This window comes from Chiloscyllium plagiosum, chromosome 43 (assembly GCF_004010195.1).
Source record: "Chiloscyllium plagiosum isolate BGI_BamShark_2017 chromosome 43, ASM401019v2, whole genome shotgun sequence".
Taxonomy (NCBI): Eukaryota; Metazoa; Chordata; class Chondrichthyes; order Orectolobiformes; family Hemiscylliidae; genus Chiloscyllium; species Chiloscyllium plagiosum.
The window spans coordinates 3,896,379-3,915,510 of record NC_057752.1 but is presented as its reverse complement, the minus strand read 5'-3'; positions in this window follow the sequence as shown (position 1 = coordinate 3,915,510).

The window sequence follows — 19,132 nt, the reverse complement described above, 5'->3', positions numbered from 1 at the left end:
TATATATATTTTATATATATATATATATATATATATATATTGAAGCAAGCCTTCTTTGATCCTGCACCCAAATGATCTTATAATAAAGACTAACATACTGTTTGTCTTTCAAACTGCTTGCTGCACTTGACTTATGAACAAGGACACTTCAATCCCTTTGGACATAAATATTTTTCTAATCTCTCACCATTTAAGAAATATTCTGCACCTTTGTTCTTCCAACCAAAGTGAATAATCTCACACTTACTGGAATCATATTCCATCTGCCATATTCTTACCCACTTGCAGCCTGTCTAAATCCTCTTGAAGCCTCTACATCTTCCTCTCAGGTCACATTCTCGTCAAGTCTTCTATCATCAGCAATGTGGAAATATTTCAATTGGCCCCCTGCATGCACTTATTGACATGGATTGTGAACAGCTGGGGTTCAAACACTGACCTCATCAGTCACAGCCTGCCAACCTGAGGAATATCCATTTATTATCTGGTGGTGGAATATAACTAAAGGTTTACACAGTTGTTGTTCTTCACTGTGTCTTATACCTGCACACACACATGACATGGGTGCTGGGGAAAAATAAAAATTAAAAAAAATCCATTTATTCTTACTCTCTTCTTTCTTTCAGTTAACAATTCTTTAATCCATGCTTGTTTGTTCAGTAACCTGTGCAGGACTTTATCCAAAGCCGTCTGAAAATCCAAAAACAACAAATCCCTGATTTTCCCTCTTATTGACTCTGCCAGTAGTATTCTCAAAAGCTCCATCAGGCTTGTCAAACATTATTTTACATAAGACTGGATTGATTCTGCCCATATCAAATAATTATTTTCTAAATTCTTTATTCATTCATGGCATGAGGGCATCAATGGCTAGGCAGTATTTATTGCCCATTCCTAATTGCTCAGAGGGCAGTTGAAAATCAACCCCATTGCTGTGGGTCTGGAGTCACATGTAGGCCAGACCAGGTAAGGATGGCAGTTTCCTTCCCTCAATGACATTGGTGAACCAGATGGGGTTTTCCAATTATCAACAATGAATTAATGGTCAATTTTAGACTCTTAATTCCAGATTTCTTTTTTACTGAATTCAAATTCTACTGTCTGCTGTGGTGGGATTCGAACCTGGGTTCCCAAAACATGACCTGGGTCTCTGGCTTAATAGTCCAGCAATAATAACACTAAGATATCACCATTTACTCTTCATAAATTCCTGATTCCCGATTTTTTTTCCAGAGAATTTAATCTTCTGCATCTGCTTTGCTTTTCATGGCAGGCAGCTGATGATGTCTTGCTTGAGGTAGACCCAGTGGTAGCTTACAAGTTGGCTGAAGTTGTTAGTTGGTAGAAAGCCATCTTCTGATGCTTTCAGCATACCTGGCTTTTGCTGCATGGCTGCTGATGGAAACTGGTTGTAGGTGATGATTGGCTGTATATGATGACTGCTTGGATTTGTATCTTGCTTGTAGCTAATCCTTATGAACAGAAGGAAACAGAAAGAATTAATTTTCTTGTCAGCTCACTTCATCCTCAGTATCCAGACACAATTCTGATGTTTAGCCTGGCTTGAAGCATCATCCTTCCAGTCGAGAATATTTGCTTCTTTCTTCAAAATGGCACCTTGTGCTACCAAGCAAAACGCTTGTGTTATTCCATAGTGAGAATGCTGAAAAAGGCAATGGAAATATTTACGTTAACAGTTAAGTACAACATGCCACCTGCAATATCGCTGGTGGCCCTTAGATGGCAGATATGTCACAGTAAATTCATTGAATGTATCGAGATAAACTGGTACAATTCTGCATAGTTTTTGAAGTTTCTCTGCAGTTCACTAAATTGGTATCCTCAGCATTTTATGGACAGCAATTAGAAAAACAAAAGTTTATAAACTGGCTCATTGACTTAATTTGCATTATAGTGCTTTGGTATGGCCAACAGTTGTGGAAGTGCTGTAGAAATGAAAACATTTTCTTTCTTTTGTCAATCTTAATAAAAACTAAGTGTGGTATTCAGCTATACGGGTTGGTTGCATTCGATTCCAGCATCCCTCAACTATGGAGAAATTGGGATGGAGGAATATAGTGAAAATGAGTTAGGACTCTTACTCCTGATAAAAGCAAATGACTGCAGATGCTGAAAAAACTCAGCAGGTCTGGCAGCGTCTGTGGAGACAGAAATAGAGTTTCCATTCTTTGGAACCTTGAAACTTTGGGTCTTGATCAGTGTCTCATGATCATTGTTAAAAACTCACCTCCCGACTCCCTGTCCACTTTCTACAAGGCACAAGTCAGGAGCGTGATGAAATACTCCCCACTTGCCTGGATGGGCGCAGCTCCAACAGCACTTTTGAAGCTTGACACCATTCAGGACCAAGCAGCCTACTTGATTGGCATGTCATTCCCTACCACAACCATTCACTCCCTCCATCACCAGTGTGTACAACCCACCAAGGCACCTTTGACATAACCTTCTAAACACATGACCACTACCATCTAGAAATGTAGAAGATACGTAGGAACACCACCATGTGCAAGTTCCCCTCCAAGCCACACACCACCCTGACATGGAACTATATCGCCATTTCTTCAGTGTCACTGGTTCAAAATCCTGGAACTCCCTCCCTAAGAGCACTATGTACCTATACTGTATGGACTACAGCAGTTCAGCTTGTCACCACCTCCTCAAGGGCAATTAGGAAAGGGCAACAGATGCTGGCCTTGCCAACAAGGCCCACAATCCACTAATGAATAATTTTTTTTAAATCCTGGGAGTCGGTGCTTCCTAGACTTGCTGAGTATCATAGTTTTGCGTGATCTGTCCCTGTGGCAATGAGATTCCTCAGAGGCATCTGTGAAAACCATTCGTGCAAACTCACAATTTGCAGAAATGAATTTAAATGACAGGGAAAACTTCACCTGATTTTACAGTTGACATATCATATTCACTTCTTCTGCAATATTCAAATCCATTAATTGATTTCAAGGTTGGTATTCAAGTCTGGATCCAGATACCAATTAGAATCCACATAAACTTTGCCCCAACATAGACCTATTAGTTTGAAAACATAAGACAAATAGGAGTCAGGTGCAGCTTATAGTTTGAGTTCTATATTTGCTTTATGGAAGATACAAATCTTACATCTGCATGCATGCCCTATCTGTAAAAGCCCAGCTTCAGTTGTCCTCATCACATTTTTTACATGATAAATTCCTGTTTATGATGACAGCTATCATGACCTTATAGAAGTTTCTAAAATCGTGAGGGGCATGGACAGGGTAAAAAGACAAAGTCTTTTCCCTGGGGTGGGGGTGTCCCGAATTAGACGGCTTAGGCTTAGGGTGAGCGGGGAAAGATATAAAAGGGACCTAAGGGGCAATTGTTTCACACAGGGAGTGGTGTTGTGTGTGGAATGAGCTGCAAGAGGAAGTGGTGGAGGCTGGTACAATTACAACATTTAAAAGGCATCTGGATGGGTACATGAATAGGAAGGGTTTAGAAGGATATGAGCCAGGTGCTGGTAGGTGGGACTCGATTAAGGTGGGATATCTGATCAGCATGGACGGGTTGGACTGAAGGGTCTGTTTCCGTGCTGTGTGACTCTATAAATTAAGCTGTTTTGAGGGACAAGAATAGGAGTGGAGGGTTGGAAGGTGTAGGGAATAGGTTAAAATGAGTGGAGGGGAGCAGTGAACCATTCCTTCATGGGGAGGGTAGTTAGGAATGGCTGCAAGGTTGAAGGTAAGGGAGGAATAGCAGAGGGAGGGAAGAGGAAGGTACAAGAATGAATGGGTAGTTCAGAAGGAAAAAGGTAAGATAATAATATTATTGAAGAGAGGGGTGGTAGGAAGAGAAAAAGGCTGTGAAATGATAAAAGGACAGGGAACATGATGAAAGTGACAGGTCGGGAAAGCATGTGCAAAGTAGGAGGTGAAGGGAAGGAAATTCCTGATGACCCTCACCAAAAATGCAGTTGGCAGCTCCACAACAGGTAAGATAGAGTATATTCTGAAACCAAATGTGTGCAGAAGAGTAACCTTGTTCAGTAATATCTCTACATAAAGTCTGGAAGAAATGAAAGGTTTAAAAAACAACACTTGAGATGATGCTTTTACCGAGACATTTTTCAGAAACCCACTACTCAAAAACTGGATGAGAGAAACCTCTCTCCATAAACCATCATATGCTACTTCATAACCTTTCGAAGTTGCAAGTTTGTAAACACTCCCAGGAAAGCATTCTTCTCAATGTAAACCCCCTGAACCACTTACTGGATTACTGTCTATAAGTTTCTCCAGAACAAAATCCAGGAGGGAAACAGAATCAATGAGAGCATGACTGACCACAAACCAGTTTAAACACAAGAAACAGTGCTTATTAAGGCAAAATTGATGAGTCACATCCCAACTGACAAACTTGGCAGGCAGCTCTCTTGCATGTGTTTATACAACAGAAGAAAATATTCAAATGCCAGTATGAATGTAAAAGTGAAGCTTGTTTTTCTATTTGACACCACAGTCCTAGTATTATCAAACATATTGTCATATTTAGCACAAGTATGCCATTATTACGAACTTACAAGTTTATACTTTTAAAATTGAACACACACACACACACACACACACAAACACACAGATTAGCAAATCACAGCAAATCACATGACGTTTGGCATTTGGACTCCTGACAGCATTAAATCTCCAGTGGATTCCTGGACATGAATGAGGGTACCTTGTTGCTATTTGAGGAACTCACACATCTCATTATTTAAGTATAGGTCGATAACTTAAGATTATGGAGTTTCCAGACTCTGTTTCAATTGGATAGGGAAGATCAAAACCCAATGGATCAAAATTATCAACTTCTCATTTCATCACAACTGAAATGAACAGAAACTAAATTAACTGTAATCTTTAATATCTTTATCTGTGTCCAATTTGTCTGTGTGCAGGTATGTGTGTGAGGCCAAGTGTGAGGCATTGCATTAATTTGGGGTAAATTTGAGAGATTAAATATTCTTTATTTTAAACTCATGGGAACTTGCTGCTGATCTAATGAATTAGAATATACACCAAAGGCAAGAAAAGGCTTACTTCTTCACATACAAAACATACTGATTACAGGCGGTGAGAGCATATGTTGTCCATGACAATATTAACAGTCTTTCCTATAGTAGACACTACTTATAAGCAGAATGTCTCACTTGATCTTTCACACTCGCTCCCCTTCACACTTGATCTTTCACACTGGGGTAATTAATCTCTCTCAAGGTGAGATGGTACATAAGGTTGTGTTAACTTAATGGCTTCTACTCTTTACAATAGAACAAAGTCAGTAAAGCACAAGAACCACTGTGCCCAAGAATTGTTTGTGACTCAGTTGGGAGCACTTTCATCTCTGAGGCAAAAGGTTATGGATTCAAGTCCTACTCCAAAAGGTACAGTGCAAATATCTAGCCTGATTATGCAGTATTGGGGGAGTGCTACACTGCCAGAGTCTTTTGAATGAAATTTTAAACATAGGCTTTGTCCCCCCTCTAAGATAGATGGGAAAGATTCCCTGGCATTACTGAGAAACTGCAGGGGAGCAGAGGAGTTCTCTCTGAAGTCTCTGCAAATACTCACACCTTAATCAACATCACAAAACAGATGTCATTATTATGTTATTGTTAGTGGGAGCTCACTGTGTGCAAATTGATCAAATCATACAGTCCAGAAGATGTCCCTCAAATCATTGAGTCTGCACCAACAAGCAAAGTTGACAGCCATGTTTCCTAACTACAGCAGTGACTCCATTTTAAAAGCACTTCATTGAGTGTAAGTGCTTTGGGACATCCTGAGGTTGTGAAAAGTTCTATATAAATGCAGGTCTTCTTTACAGATGGCTGCTTCCTTGATAAGATGCTTAACAAGGTAACAGCAGATAAGGAGACGCCCAGTGAAAGTAATACCTTGTTAGAATTGAGGCAGTTGTTTTGAGGGTTGTGGGTTTGATAAAGTAACAGCATCACAGCGAAGTAAAATGCCACACTATTGATTTGGAGATGTGGCTCAGTAGAGAGCACTCCAGTCTGAAGGTCATGATTCCCACTCCAGGGACTTGACACACAATCCAGGCCAATACTCCCAGCTTGTGCTGAGACATGAAGTACTGAGGGAGTATTGTACTACCAGAGGATGCCTTTTGGATGAGACATTAAATCAGCTGCCCTGTCATGTGGATGGAACAAATGCCAGCATATTATTTCAAATAAGAAATTCTGGTGACTTTGGTGTCCTGGTCAATATTTATATCTCAGCAACATGATCTGGTAACTATCACATTGCTATTTGTGGGAGCTACATTTGGCGACAGTATCCTGCTCTTAAAAAGCACAGTACCCCTTTCCACATTCCTTGGATTTTAAAGCAATCCTTTTCCCATTTTAATCCATGATCAAAGATTCAGAAAAAAATGAAGAAATACAGTCTCTACATTATCAGCCCCTGAAGGTCTCAGGAATATGAATACACACAAGTTGGCTTCACAAATTATCCTGAATTAAGTATAATATAAAACATAATAGTCCGTTTATAGTTGTGTCATATGCAAATTCTTGTTGTGCAGTGGATAGCATTCAGACCTCTGACCTAGAAGCTCTGGATTCATGTCCCATTCCAAGATCTGATAGCCACAGTAAATGTGGTGTGGCCAAATGGACATTAAAACCTTCTGATGCATCTGTGGTCGGTGATGAGAGTCAGAGGGTTTCCTTGTCAGTTAGAACCATGTGATAGCTGTAGCACAACAGCCTCTCCATGTTAAAAGACCCCACATGCAGGTTCTTGCCACAGGCTTCACTCTGTGACAAGCAATCTCCTTGCTTCAGGTGCTAACAGAGAGCATTGTGCCATTTGGATTTCCAATGAGGGGCTTCTTTGTCTTGCATTGTCTGTACTGGGAAATGTTCAACTTTTGATAAAAGGAAGTTAAATATAACATGGAAAGTCAATGTTCTGGAAGGATAAATGGTCCTTCTTAACATCTCTTTTTTCACTTTCCTCATCTTCTGAAGTTGTTCAGAGGTCACAGTTTTAAGAATGGAGTTCATACAGAAATTTAGACAGTGAGTACCAGATGTCCATTCCTTTCTGAAGATCATCACACCTCGTGCAATCCTATGTTCACCTCGTGCCACACAGGTATACTTAGGGGCTCACAGAATACAGGAGTCAAGCCAACCCTTTGCACAATAGAGGGTGTTCACTAAACCATTGGTCTATAACAATTGTTAAAATATTTTCAAACCCATGGCCTCACCTCTCCCTGCCTCTATCATTTCCTCCAACTCTACAACTCTGAAAACTCTGTGCTCCTCTAATTCTGATCTCTTCTATATCTCTCAATTTAATTGCTCTACCACTAGTCATCTTTTCATTACATTAAAGACATTTGAGTTGTTCTTGTTGCTAATCCTCACTCTCTTCACACTTTGGTGATTGAACGGTCTCCTAATGTTGGAAAGCACTGGAGACTTTGAGTTATGAAGGGAGATTGGATAGGCTAGGACATTTTTCACTGCAGTGCAGGAGGTGGAGGGCTGACCTCAGAGATGGTTATAAAATCATGAGGGGCAGAGATAGGGTGAATAGCTGACATCTTTTCCCGAGGGTAGGGGAGTCCAAAACTAGATGGCAGAGGTTTAAGGTGAGAGGGGAAAGACTTAAAAGCAACCTGAGGGGCAACATTTTCATGCAGAGGGTGGTGTGAGTGTATGCAATGAGCTGTCAGAGTAAATGGTAGAAGGGGGTACAATTACAACATTTAAAGGACATTTGGACAGGTACATGAATAGGAAAGGTTTAGAGGGATATGGGCCAAATGCAGGCAAATGGGACTAGTTCAGTTTAGGATACCTGGTTGGCATGGATGAGTTGGACCGAAGGGTCTGTTTCCATGCTGTACCACTCTATGATGCTCAGCAGCTCCCTCGTGTTAACGTTGATCTGGAGCATACAGGGGAATACAAGTTCCTTCAAGCTGCACTTGTGCAGTTTCAAGGTGTTGCACCCTGGTAGAAAGAAAATGTCTGGTCGATCACTGGGATGAACCATAATACAACGGGAATGATCAAGTATCCTGCAGGTACTTCCCAATATTAAATCAACTTTGCTGCCATGTGCAGTTAAAGGCCTCCCTTGCATTTGGAGAATTATCCTTTTTTTTAAAAATGTTGTAAAAAAATCTACCTTTATTAAGGTGTGAGCTGTTGTTGTGGTTGAAATGCAATGCGTTTTCTATTTTGAGCACTCAGCATTCTTAGCTACACTGCCCCAAGAATTAGGGTGACCTGATGTTCTGCTTTCCAATAAATATCCCGTCAACTTCAACATAGAGTCCTAGAGATGTACAGCACGGAAACAGACCCTTCGGTCCAACCTGTCCATGCCAACCAGATATCCCAACCCAATCTAGTCCCACCTGCCAGCACCCAGCCCATATCCCTCCAAACCCTTCCTATTCATATACCCATCCAGATGCCTCTTAAATGTTGCAATTGTACCAGCCTCCATCACTTCCTCTGGCAGCTCATTCCATACACGTACCACTCTCTGTGTGAAAAAGTTGCCCGTTAGTCTTTATTTATATCTTTCCCCTCTCACCCTAAACCTATGCCCTCTAGTTCTGGACTCCCTGACCCCAGGGAAAAGACTTTGTCTATTTATCCTATCCATGCCCCTCATAATTTTGTAAAACTCTATAAGGTCACCCCTCAACCTCCGACGCTCCAGGGAAAACAGCCCCAGCCTGTTCAGCCTCTCCCTAGCACTCAAATCCTCCAACCCTGGCAACATCCTACAAAATTCAGATTTCCTGGTTTTCACCTTTCTGTCAAATATAGACTGGATCTTTTTATTGGGGGGGGGGGTGGAGGGTGGTGTTTGCTTTGTGATATGTCCTTCTTCCTGTAAACATCACATCTTATTGCATCACCAGTATCTCTTCCCCTAACCACTACCTTGACCTGTCCAAGGGAATCTTCACTATCTTTGGCACCAACAGCTCCATCGCCAATGACAGAATCAGCTTGCTAACTGTGGCCAGACATATTCGATGAATTGTCATCATGACCTCCCACATTCAGTGCCCCTCCGCAGAATCCCTGCCATTGGATGCTCCACACAGTGATAGTGTTAACAGATTGGTAACCCAGAGGCCCAGGTTAATGCTCTTGGACCTGGGTTTAAATACCACCTCAGGAGCTGGTGGAATCTCAATTCAACGACTAAATCTGGAAATATAAAGCTAGCCTGAGTAATGGTGATCATGATATTATCAAAAATTGTTGGAAAATCCCATTAGGGAAACAGTAGGAAGCACGATAGAGGAAGTACACAGGTAAAAATGACCTGGTTTTGCTGAAGATAGGATGGTGCCTGATTGGTGCATTAATAATGGTGAGCATCTATCAGCCAGCAACTTGTAGTGAGACATCCTGCAGATTCAAACAATACTGGCCAGTTTGTGCCATTTTGCCACGCAAGAACAGCCTCCCTGAGAGCACAATTAAGTTACTGGATTTGTACATCAACACCCTATTAAACTCGCCACAGACTGTTAGATCCAGTAATTATCGTTGCAAAGTACCCTTTCTAACAATGCCATAATTGTTCATGAGCACCAATTCACTTAGAGTCATAGAGATGTACAGCACGGAAACAGATCCTTTGGTCCAACCCGTCCATGCCGACCAGATATCCCAACCCAATCTAGTCCCACCTGCCAGCACCTGGTCCATATCCCTCCAAACCCTTCCTATTAATATTCCCATCCAGATGCCTTTTAAATGTTGCAATTGTACCAGCCTCCACCACTTCCTCTGCCAGGTCATTCCATACATGTATCACCCTCTGCGTGAAAAAGTTGCCCCTTAGGTCTCTTTTATATCTTTCCCCTCTCACCCTAAACCTATGCCCTCCAGTTCTGGACTCCCCGACTTTGTCTATTTATCCTATCCATGGTCCTCATGATTTTACAAACCTCAATAAGGTCACCCCTCAGCCTCCAACGCTCCAGGGAAAACAGCCCCAGCCTATTCAACCTCTCCCTATTGCTCAAATCGTCGAACCCTGGCAACATCCTTATAAATCTTTACTGAACCCTTTCAACTTTCACAACATCCTTCCGATAGGAAGGAGACCAGCATTGCACGCAATATTCCAAAAGTGGCCAAATCAATGTCCCGTACAGCCACAACATGACCTCCCAACTCCTATACTCAATACTCTTGCCAATAAAGGAAAGCATACCAAATGCCTTCTTCACTATCCTATCTACCTGCAACTCCACTTTCAAGGAGCTATGAATCTGTACTTCAAGGTCTCTTTGTTCAGCAACACTCCGTAGGACCTTACCATTAAGTGTATAAGTCCTGCTAAGATTTGCTTTCCCAAAATGCAGCACCACGCATTTATCTGAATTAAACTCCATCTGCCACTCTTTAGCCCATTGGCCCATCTGATCAAGATCCTGTTGTAATCTGAGGTAACCCTCTTCGCTGTCCACTACACCTCCAATTTTGGTGTCATCTGCAAACTTACTAACTATACCTCTTATGCTCGCATCCAAATCATTTATGTAAATGACAAAAAGTAGAGGACCCAGCACCGATCCTTGTGGCACTCCACTGGTCAAAGGCCTCCAGTCTGAAAAACAGCCTTCCTCCATCACCCTCTGTGTTCTACCTTTGAGCCAGTTCTGTATCCAAATGGCTAGTTCTCCCTGTATTCCATGAGATCTAACCTTGCTAATCAGTCTCCCATGGGGAACCTTGTCGAACGCCTTACTGAAGTCCATATAGATCACAAGTCCGATCTGCCCTCATCAATCGTCTCTGTTACTTCTTCAAAAACCTCAAACAAGTTTGTGAGGCATGATTTCCCACACACAAAGCCGTGTTGGCTATCCCTAATCAGTCCTTGCCTTTCCAAATATATGTACATCCTGTCCCTCAGGATTCCCTCCAACAACTTGCCCACCAGTGAGGTCAGGCTCACTGGTCTATAGTTCCCTGGCTTGTCCTTACCACCTTTCTTAAACAGTGGCACCACATTCGCCAACCTCCAGTCTTCCGACACCTCACCTGTGACTATAGATGATGCAAATATCTCAGCAAGAGGCCCAGCAATCACTTCCCTAGCTTCCCACAGAGTTCTAGGGTACACCTGATCAAGTCTTGGGAATTTATCCACTTTTAGCATTTCAAGACATCCAGCACTTCCTCCTCTGTAATATGGACATTTTTCAAGATGTCACCATCTATTTCCCTACATTCTATATCTTCCATATCCTTTTCCACAGTAAATACTGTTGCAAAATACTCGTTTAGTATCTCCCTCATTTCTGTGGCTCCACACAAAGGCCTCCTTGCTGATCTTTGAGGGGCCCTGTTCTCTCTCTAGTTACCCTTTTGTCCTTAATGTATTTGTAAAAACTCTTTGGATTCTCCTTAACTCTATTTTCCAAAGCTATCTCATGTCCCCTTTCTGCCCTCCTGATTTCCCTCTTAAGTATACTCTTACTGCCTTTACACTCGAAGGATTCACCCGATCTATCATGTCTATACATGACATATGCTTCCTTCTCTTTTTTAACCAAACCCTCAATTTCTTTAGTCATCCAGCATTCCCTATACCTACCAGCCTTCCCTTTCACCCTGACAGGAATATACTTTCTCTGGATTCTTGTTATCTCATTTCTGAAGACTTCCCATTTTCCAGCCGTCCCTTTACCTGCGAACATCTGCCTCCAATCAGCTTTTGAAAGTTCTTGCCTAATACCGTCAAAATTGGCCTTTCTCCAATTTAGAACTTCAACTTTTAGATCTGGTCTATCCTTTTCCATCACTATTTTAAAACTAATAGAATTATGGTCGCTGGCCCCAAAGTGACCCCTCAGTCACCTGCCCTGCCTTATTTCCCAAGAGTAGATTTCTACCCAGAAAATAAACAATTTCGAATGGAGAGTTTCATTCCTTCAGAAAGCAAATTGTGTTCAGAGATTTTGACAAAATGTAACATCTCAACATTCCTTTCTCTCTCTCTCAGTCCAGTTTTTCCAGCTTTCTTTTGATTTCTCTTTCTGTACCTGAGTTGAGATTGACCATGCCTACTCTCATTCACCCTCTTTCTCAGTCCTTCCTCTGTTTCTGTCCCAGTTATTAATTCTCCCTGGTTATAGAGACATACTGTTTGGCCTATTGTTTGCAAAAATCCCAGATGCTCAATGGCACAATGAAAACCATTATCGGCATCAAGACATCAATCTTCGCAGCCTGTGAGAGAGTGGGTACAGTGTCACAACATAAAATCACAGTTCAGAAGAATGCCATTAAATGTATTAAAAATCACGTGAGAAGTGGACAGGTCAGATAGGGATAGACTGTTACCATTGTAGGAAGGGTCAAGAACCAGAGAACACGTATTTAAGGTGAATGGCAAAAGAAGCAATCGTGATATGAGCAAAACCTTTATTTTTAAATAGAGCAAGTGGTTGGGATCTGGAAAGGACTGCCCAAGAGTGTGGGAGAGGTAGTTTGAAAAAGAAATTAAATAATTTTGAGAAGAAAAACATTTCGCAGGGCTGGGGTAGAAAAGACAGGTGAATGAACAAAAGTGAGGACTGCAGATGCTGGAGATCAGATGAAGGGCTTTTGCCCAAAATGTTGATTTTCCTGCTCCTTGGATGCTGCCTGACCGGCTGTGCTTTTCCAGCACCACACTAATCTAAACTTTGACAGAGAACCAGCATGGGTATCATGGGTTGAGTGGCCTCCTCTTGCACTGTAACCATTCTGTGCCTTCTTTTAGAAACAATCAATAATCCCTCTGCTTGGAGAATGCATTTTTACCACAATTACTTACCCATGCACTAATATAGGTCATGAAAAACTTTAAATCAGGAAAAGTTTAAGTCAGAAAAAAAAAGTCACTTCATAAATCCAGGGTCATACTTAAATCTTAATAAAGAAATGTAATTACATTTTCATTTTATGGCTGGGATTTATGAATTTTTAAATAGAGCTGCTAATACTTCATTTATTATAATGGATTTTTCTTTTATTATTGGCATGTGAGCCACATTAGAAATTAATAAGGTGCAAAGTCTGTTCTGAGATTTCCTCAGCCCTTACCTGTCAGCTTTCTCAGACTCTGTGTGCGTGCGTGTGCGTGTGTGTGCATTTTGACAATCGCAATTCTCAAGATGTTAGTCAGGATTGGGACTGAAAATATTGAGATTATCTGAAACTCTCCTGTCTTGTCATAACTCACACCAACTAATATCACCCCTGTGCTCACTGACCTATATTGGCACCCAGTCAAGCAACATTTTGATTTTAAAAGAGTGAGATTGAATATTATGCTACCTCTGCGGAATTTTACCAGCACTTTGTTTTTATTTCAGATTTCCAGCAATTGCAGCATTTTGCATTTCTCTTCCTCGCTTTCCTCTTTTAAGGCATTTCTTAAAAATGACAAAGTTAAAAATCACACAACACCAGGTTATAGTCCAACAGGTTTAATTGGAAGCACTAGCTTTCGGAGCGTCGCTCCTTCATCAGGTGAAGGAGAGACACTCTGAAAGCTAGTGTGCTTCCAATTAAACCTGTTGGACTATAACCTGGTGTTGTGTGATTTTTAACTTTGTACACCCCAGTCCAACACCGGCATCTCCAAATCTTAAAAAATTACCCTTTGACCAAGCTTTCTGTTACCTGATCTAACATCTTCGTATGTGGTTCAGTGTCATATTTTGTTTACCTGTTTTTAACTTCCCCTTAGTCACTTGCAACAAACCTTTTTTTTATTTTTTCAGCACGTAGCTATCATATTTCATTAAACTTAGTTAACCAAATCAAAATCCAGCAAATTCCAAATTTTTTTTTGAGTGAGAGTCAAGTTTTATTACATGTTAAACCTGAGAAAAATAAGAAAATAACACGAAACACATACACACTAACACAGATAATACATTTTTAAAAATAGGGGGGGGCAGGGGAGAAGATTGTTTATGCAGACAGGAAGGTACAGACAGTTGCATTTAAAGTTTTTAAAAGTCCTTAGGTTGTGAGAGTGAAACCTGAGCCACAATGGTTAGTGGTTGTCCCGTTTCTTCAGGAGTTATGCATCTTGCAGATAACCTCGATTTCCCAGTGAATAGTGGTTTACCAAATTGCTTTCCACTGACATTGGTTTCTGTAATTGAAAAAAAAAAGCTTTTCAGATCCTTGCTGTTATCAGTTCATGTTGCTTTCTGTCTCCTTTTGCTCAAAGGCTAGTGTTGAGACTACTGTTCCTTTATGGATTCTGGACTCTAAACTTGATAGTTCTAGCCAATCTTTCATCTCTCAATATGTGAATTAGTGAGAATCAAACTAGAGATGAGAATTTCTTGACACCTCTTTGAATTTCAGTGCCTCATGATTAAATTAGTAATTCCAATGCAGCCAGTTTTGTATATTTCGTGCAGATTACGTGGGCTTGTGAGGTGATCACAGCAGCCATTTTAGGTCAGTTGTGTCCTTCTAAATCCATTTTTTAATCCATAAAAGTCTTCAGTATTAAATACAATTGATAAATGTTGAATATTGATAGTGTATGTTTATCATTATCATAACAATACTCACATTCAGAAAGGTCACCAATATTAAGTGAAAATTGGCCAGCAAATTCAGGGTTTAGGAGATATGCCATGTCATTGGAAAATTCCAGAACTTACCTTCCTAACATTACCAGATATAAAACTCATCTTTCTCTCAACCTTTCTGTTACCTTCAAGAACTTGCTAGATTTGCACATTAAACTTGTAACAAATTCACGAGAGAAAGTTAGATCTAGCAAATAGGGGCACCCGTAATGAGGTTATACGAGTTATGACTGCCAAATGGCCATTGACACCTATAAGTATCATTTCTTTTGGTTTTCAATTTTTCAGGTAAGTTTTAAATATGCCAAATTTTAAAATAAGTTTTTTTTTCTTATTTTTCCTCTCTGTCGCTTTTGCTGCTCATCCAGTCTTTCTTCCCTTTCTGTACCTAACTGCACTCCAATTCACCTTCTTCTTCCATCGTTTCTGTTCCTTTCTCAAACTTCAAATAGCTTTGCTTGCAAGGCCCATCATTCATCCTGGTCCGAACAACCCATTGCCCTGTAACTAGCTCACCCTAGTGGTGGGATTGGGAAATTGTATGCGGCTGAAATTTAGTTGGAGGGGGAAATAATCCCTAGAGTTTCTCTTTTTTTTCTTTTTTCTTTAACCCCCACACTACCACCTAAGTTCAGTAGTGCTTATTTTTTCCCCAGCACCCATGGTGTGTGTGTGCAGGTGTTAGATTAGATTAGATTACTTACAGTGTGGAAACAGGCCCTTCGGCCCAACAAGTCCACACCGACCCACCGAAGTGCAACCCACCCATACCCCTACATTTACCCCTTACCTAACACTACGGGCAATTTAGCATGGCCAATTCACCTGACCTGCACATCTTGCCCTTTACATCAAAGGGCAGTGCTGTGTGATCAAACAGTGAAGGGGAGGGCAGGGATTAAATCAAAATAGAGTTGGAGGGAGAAATGATGCACTCCACTCCCTGCGGCGCCCACCTCTCCCTGAACAACTCCAGGGTGTTGGTGGACACCGCGTGCTCCTTCTCCAAGGACACCCGGGCCCTAACGTAACCGCGGAAGAGGGTCGGCTGAAATTTAAACGGTTGCAGATAATTAAAGGGAAATCACTGAACACGAGGAAAAAGATTCTCCAAGCCACTTGAGGGTTATATGGTGTTGGTAACTTGTTCCAATCTGAAGGAATTGTCTCTTTCGAGGGTCATTTAAGACATACTGTCCCATGGAATAATATTGGGGGAGAGGGTTGCTGCCCTGGTTTACCACATGGTAAGCTCTTTATAATATCTAAAACAGTCCAGGCAGTTACTGAGTGAACCTGAAAACTATGTTACAGGAAAAGATAAATCAAATGCAACTTTGTTTGTCCAATTAAAATAGGGTCCTCTAATTTAGAATCATTGAACAGTATCAGTGCAGATGGAGTCTATTCAGTCCTTGATATTCTGCAAGGGCAACTCAGCAAGTCCTACTCCAGTGCCTCCTCCCTGGAGCCCTGGAATTCTTTTCCAATCAATGTAAAAAAGTAAAAGAACGTGCATTTGATTAATTGTCAGTGGCAAATTGAGAAACAAAAATGTCAGTAAATTATACATATCTGTAAGAATAATAGTGTTGCAATGGTAGGGGATTTTAACTTTCCAAACATAGACAGGGACTGCAGTAGTGTTAAGGGTTTAGATGGGGACGAATTTGTTAAGTGTGTACAAGAAAATTCTCTTATTCAATATGTGGATGGACTAACTAGAGAAGGAGTAAAACTTGACCTTCTCTTGGAAAATAAGGCAGGGAAAGGGACTGAGGTGTCAGTGGGGGAGCACTTTGGGGCAAGTGATCATAATTCTATTAGTTTTAAAATAGTGATGAAGAAGGATAGAACTGATTGTAAAGTTAAAGTTCTAAACTGGAGTAAGGCCAATTTTGACAGTATTAGGCAGGAACTTTCAAAAGTCAATGGGAAGGGGTTGTTATTCACAGGTAAAGTGGGAGGCCTTTAAAAATGAGATTACAAGAGCTCAGAGATAGTATGTTCCTGTTAGTGTGAAGGGGAAGACTAGTAGGTGTAGGGAATGCTGGGTAACTATAGAAATTAAGGCTGTGGTCAAGAAAAAGAAGGAAATGTATATTGGGTTTGGACAGCTGGGATCGAATGAATCCTTAGAGGAGTATAAGGGCAAGTAGGAATCTATTTGAGAGGGAAATCAGGAGGGCAAAAAGGGGACATGAGATAGCTTTGGCAAATAGAGTTCAGGAGATTCCAAAGAGATTCTATAAGTACGTTAAGGGCAAAAGAGTAACTAGGGAGAGAATAGGGCCCTTTAAAGATCAACATCGCCATCTGTGTCTCTAACCACCCAACGCCTGGAGGAAGAACGCCTGATCTTCCACCTCGGGACCCTCCAACCCCACGGCATCAATGTGGATTTCACCCGTTTCCTAATTTCCCCTACCCCCACCTTATCCCAGATCTAACCTTCCAGCTCAGCACTGCCCTCATGACCTGTCCTATCTGTCCATCTTCCTTCCCACCTATCTGCTCCACCCCCGTCTCTGACCTATCACCCTCACCCCCACCTCCATCCACCTCTCGCACTCTCAGCTACCTTTCCCCCAGCCCCACCCCCTCTCCCATTTATTTTACCACCCCCTCATCTCACAGCCTCATTCCTGAGGCTTTTGTCCGAAATGTCGATTCTCCTGCTCCTCGGATGCTACCTGACCTGCTGTGCTTTTCGAGCACCACACTCTCAAGTCTAATCTCCAGCATCTGCAGTCCTCATTTTTGCCATGACCATCTATGTGTGAAACCATAGGAGAAGGGTGAGATACTAAATGAACACTTTGCTTCATTATTTACTGTGGAGAAGGACTTGGAGGCTAGGGAAATTGGAGAAATAGATATCGATGTCTTGGAAAGGATTCATGTTATCAAGGAGAAGGTGCTGGAGATTTTTAAATGCATACATTTACATAAATCCTTGGGACCTGATCAGGTGTTTCCCAGATCTTTGTGAGAAGCTCGGGAAGAGATTGCTGAGATATTTGTATCATCGACGGCCATGGGTGAGGCGCGGGTGACTGGAGAGTGGGTAATATGGTGGCATTATTTAAGAAAGGTGGTAAGCAAAAGCCAGGGAACTGTAGACCGGTGAGCCTGATGGCAGTGGTAATTAAGTTGTTGGAGGGGATTCTGAGGGACAGGATGTACATGTATTTGGAAAGGCAAGGACTGATTAGGGATAGTGAACATGGCTTTGTGCGAGGGAAATCATGTCTCAAATAACTCAATCGAGTTTTATGAAGAGGTCACAAAGAAAATTGATGAAGGCAGAATGGTAGACATTGTCTATGTGGACTTCAGCATTCAATGAGGTTCTACTTGGTAGACTGGTTAGTAAGGTTAGAACACGTGGAATACAGGGAGAACTGGCCAATTGGACACAAAATTGGCTTGAAGGTAGCAGACAGAGGGTGGTGGTAGAAGGTTACTTTTCAGACTGGAGGCCTGTGACCAGCATAGTGCCACAAGGATCGGTGCTGGGTCCACTACTTTTTGTCATTTATATAAATGATTTTGATGTGAATATGGAATGTATAGTTAGTAAGTTTGCAAATGACGCTAAAATAGGTGGTGTAGTGGACAGTGAAGATGATTATCTCGGAGTACAATGGGACCATCATCAGATGGAGCGAGGAGTGGGATATGAACTTTAAGTTAGATAAACGTGGGGTGTTGTATTTTGGTAATGCAAACCAGGGCAGTACCTTTACAGTTAATGCATAGCTCCTTGAAAGTGGAGTTGCAGGTAGACAGGGTAGTGAGGAAGGCATTTGGCACACTTGCCTGTATGGAATGAGCTGCCAGAGGAAGTAGTGGAGGCTGATACAATTACAGCATTTAAAAGGCACCTGGATGGGTATGTGAATAGGGAGGATTTAGAGGGTTATAGGCCAAATACTGGCAAATAGGACTGGGTCATATTCGGATACCTTCATCCCCCTACGCTTCCAGATTAACGAATTCAACACGCGGCGAGACGTCGAACAATTCTTCCGCTGCCTTCGCCTCCGCGCCTACTTCTCCAACCAGGACTCCCACCCACCCTCTGACGACCCCTTCTCCCGCCTCCAACACACCCCATCCACCTGGACACCCGGTGTTGGCCTCTTACCGCCCTCGATCTTTTCATAGCCAACTGCCGCCGTGACATTGACCGCCTCAACCTCTCCACCCCTCTCACCCACTCCAACCTCTCAGCATCGGAACGTATAGCCCTCCACTCCCTCCGTTCCAGCCCCAACCTCACTATCAAACCGGGAGACAAGGGAGGCGCGGTAGTAGTTTGGTGCACAGACCTTTACATCGCTGAGGCTAAACACCAACTCGCGGACACCTCCTCCTACTGCCCCCTTGACCATGACCCCACCTCCCACCACCAAACCATCATCTCCCAGACCATCCATAACCTCATCACCTC